General features: G+C 42.6%; 1 long non-coding RNA gene across 1 annotated transcript in view; it reads right to left on the bottom strand.

Annotated features, from left to right (window-relative positions):
- Window positions 1-3,890, bottom strand: part of LOC127574163 (uncharacterized) — a 12,081-nt gene extending 8,191 nt beyond the window's left edge. Inside the window, exons 1-2 of the long non-coding RNA XR_007956882.1 lie at window positions 3,876-3,890; window positions 3,113-3,217 (exon numbers count right to left, since the gene is read on the bottom strand). This is a non-coding gene — a long non-coding RNA (uncharacterized LOC127574163). The remainder of the gene's footprint in view (window positions 1-3,112; window positions 3,218-3,875) is intronic.
- Between the last annotated feature and the right edge of the window lie 77 nt (window positions 3,891-3,967).

Raw genomic sequence — 3,967 nt, 5'->3', positions numbered from 1 at the left:
AGAACCTTGGCCAACAAAGGAAATTGAAGGTTTGATCAGAAATAAGAAGGAAGCATATGTCAGGTACAGACATTTGGTTTCAGATGAGTGAGTTTATAGGGGATGTAGGAGAGAATTTAAGAAAAAAATTAGCAGGGATAAAAGGGGACGTGAAATAGTCCTGATAAGCAGGATTAAGGAGAACCCCAAAACCATTTACAAGCATACTAGAAGCAATAGGGTAGCTGGAGAAAGAGTAGGTCCCTCAGGGACCAGAGAGGAGATCTATGCATGGAGCCCGGGAATGTGACCAGGAGCCCAAATGAATATTTCTCATTGGCATTCACCAGGCAGAAGGATGTGTAGGATGGAGAGTTGGGTGTGCTGATATTCTGGAACATGTCTGTATCAGGAAGTGTTAGAGGTATTGGCACACATTAAGATGGATAAATTCCCAGGGTCTGATGAGATCTATCACAGGTTGCTATGGGAAGCAAGAGAGGAGGATGCTGGGGCTCTAATGGAGGTTTTTCCATCTTTGTTAGGCATGGGTGAGGTACCAGAAGACTGTAGGAGAGCTAATGTTGTTCCCTTTTTCAAAAAGGGCAGAAGGGATAAACCAGAGGCCCATGAGCCTTACATCAATAGTGGGGAAATGGTTGGAAGAAGTTCTAAGGGACAGAGTTTATGTTCATTTGAAAAGGAATGGACTGATTATGAGGAGTCCACATAGCTTGTGCAGGGGAAATCTTGCCTCACAAATCTGATTTGAGTTTTTGAGGAGGTAACTTAGCTAGGGTAGGAGAGGGGAGAAATTCAAAAGAGATTTGAGGGGCAGGTTTTTCACACAGAGGGTGGCAATTATATGGAACAAGCTTCCAGAGGAAGTGGTAGAGGCAGATACAATTCGTGTTTAAAAGGTGTTTGGACAGGTACTTGGGTGGGAAAGGAGTACAGGGGAAATGGGATGAGCACAGATAGGCATCACGGTCAGAATGGATGAGTGGGCCAAATGTCCTGCTTCTATGCTGTACAACTCTATTAAACGAAGTGGAAAATTCCTTCAGAAAGTCAACACCGGTCACAGGCCAGATGGCTCTACATAAATGCCAACTAATTCCTGTCCCACGCCTTCACCCCATAGCCCTGCAATTTTCCCCTTTGAGATACTTGTTCCCTTTAGAATGTTTCAACTGTATATTCCTCCCCCACCCCTGGCAATGCATTCTGGACCCGAACCACTCACTGCAGAAAAATATTCCTCATGTCACTATTGGCAATCATGTTCATTTCATGTCCCCCAATTCTTGACCCTTCTGTCAATGGGAACAGTACATCTATCACTCTATGATACTATCTATACCTATATGATTTTTAGTATCTCCATCAGATCAGCTTCCAACCTCTTCTATTCCAGGGAGGAAAACCTCTACTTTTCCAATCTAAGCATGTAACTGAAATCACTCATCCATCGATAAATGACAATCAAAACATAACTGCAGAAGCTAAAAGAAAAACAGAAGTTGCTAGAAATACTGGGAAGGTCAAGCGAAGGTAAACAGGTTAAATGTTTCAGGCTGAAGCCCCTTTGTCGGTCTTCAACCTGGAACATTAACTCTGTTTCTCTTACCATGGATACTGCCTAATTTACTGAGGGATTCCAACATTTTCTGTTTTATTGCATTCTCCCTTATCCCTGGAATCAACACATTGGGGGCCGAGGGGCCCATACTCTGCTGTACTTTTCTATGTTTTGAATCATTTTAGAAAACTTCTACATTCTCTCGAAAGCCTTTTATTCCCCAAATGTAGTGCCAAGAGGTAAATATAATACTGAAATTGTGGCCAACGCAGTGATTTATAAATGTTCATTGCTAGAAAATAAAACAAAGTGAAACATTGCTTCAGAAGGACAGCACAGGTCACGGACCACAGTCATACAGCACAGCAACAGGCTCTTCCAACTATCAACTACCCATTTACACTAATCTTGCATTAATCCCCCTCCTTATTCTCCCCACTACTCCTAGATTCTACTCACCTAGGGCAATTTAAGTGGCCAATTAACCTACCAATCTGCATGTCTTTGGATGTGAAAGGAAATCCAAGCAGTCACAGAAAGAACACAGACAGCACCCAAGGTCAGGACTGAACCTGGGTTTCTAGCATTGCCAGGCAGCGGTTCAACGAGCTGCATCACTCTGCTGCCCCTGGTTACGGGTCAGATGTACTCTGTGCTTCTAGTTATAAGGCCAAGGATTCCAGATCCTTTCTTTACCACTTTCCCTACTGCCCTGCATTTTTCAATGAACCCTTTACCCCCAGATCTCTGTGTTTCTGGAGCCTTTTTAGAATTGTGTCCTCTCATTTATGCTTCCTACCCAAATTTAACATTTCACATTTCTCAGGAGTTAAATTCCATTTGCCACCTGTCTGCCCATTTCACCAACTCCTTTAAGGTTATTTATATCCCCATCTCAGTTCACCATGCCTCCAAGTTTGTGTGATCTGCAATGGCCCAATTCAGATTTATACGTTCAATTATTCTGTAGTGTCAGGTTCACTTGCATGCAAAAGAAATTGTATTCAGTGGAATTTTAATATTTCCTTTGTTGGATATTGTAGGATGTAGGTATTTCTTCAAGTTAAGTTACTCAAGATCAGTAAACTACTTGCTTAAGTGATGCAATTTAGTAGTTTTATTATAATGTGTTCCAAAGTATTTCACAAATAGAAGTAGGCCATGAAGGAAGAAATGAGAATGGTGAAAAAAAACACCTATATAGCATCTTTCACAACCTTACAATGTTCCAAAGTACTTCACTGGTATTTTAGAAATGACATCTGTTATAATAAAAGGAGTTGTTTTGAGGTTTTTTTTTTCATTTGTGTCATTTTTACTATCTTTTTAGATTAGCAGTATGTAGGTGCTAGTGCACAGAGGAAAAGATTCAAGAATGTGCTCTAAGCTTCCTTGTAAGAATTGTAACATCCCCACTGGCTCTTGAGAATGCCTTGGCCAGAGGCACTCAAACTAGAGGAGTATTCAAGAATAGTATTGAGAACTTGCACAGAACACAGAATCTGCATAAGTGGTGGAAGGAGCACACCACCTAATAAATGACCCACTCACCTGCCAGGTCAGGCATTTCTGCAATTCCCACACTGGTCTTACCAGTCACCTCAGAACCCACAGTGCTGGAGCGGAAGCAAGTCATCCTTGATCTGGAGGGATTGCCTAAGGTTAATAAAAAGGAGAAGCAGCAGCACTAATTAATCTGGATAAGGATGGCCCTTTATCCTACCACTTGCACCTCTTCTGGATTAGCAATGTTTTACAAATTTAATCAAAGTATAATCATTTCAAGCAAAGCAAATGAATGAAATGTACTTCTTCAATTCAGATGATGGATTCCACCTCAAAGATTAATCTCACTTTACAAGCTAATCTACTTGATCTGTATTCTGAACATACCCAAGCGGGTAATTAAGATTATTGGCATTCTTTTCACCTTGTGCATTCATTTCAAATGTTGACATACAATGCTTGCGGCAGGCTACGTAGGGAACAACCCTCCCCACCATCCAGGACATCTGCAAGAGGCGATGCCTCAAGAAGGCAGCATCCGTCACTAAGGGCCCTCACCACCCGGGACGTGCCCTCTTCTCGTTACTACCATCGGGGAGGAGGTACAGGAGCCTGAAGACCCACACTCAACGCTTCAGGAACAGCTTCTCCCCCTCCGCCATCAGCTTTCTGAACGGTCCATGAACCCATGAACATCACCTCATTATTCTTTTATTGCCCTGTTTACTTATTTTGTAATTTATAGATTTTTACGCCTTGCACTGCTGCAGAACAGCACATTTCACGTCATAAGTCAGTGATAATAAACCTGATTCTGAAGTGTTTGCTTCTCTCTGGGAGCAAGAGCCTTGCGCGCCCCCGGGGTCTGCTTTGCCCGCCGTGGCGTGCGCGCCCCCGGGT

This window comes from Pristis pectinata, chromosome 9 (genome assembly GCF_009764475.1).
Source record: "Pristis pectinata isolate sPriPec2 chromosome 9, sPriPec2.1.pri, whole genome shotgun sequence".
Taxonomy (NCBI): domain Eukaryota; kingdom Metazoa; phylum Chordata; class Chondrichthyes; order Rhinopristiformes; family Pristidae; genus Pristis; species Pristis pectinata.
This window is presented reverse-complemented; position numbering and strand designations above follow the sequence as displayed.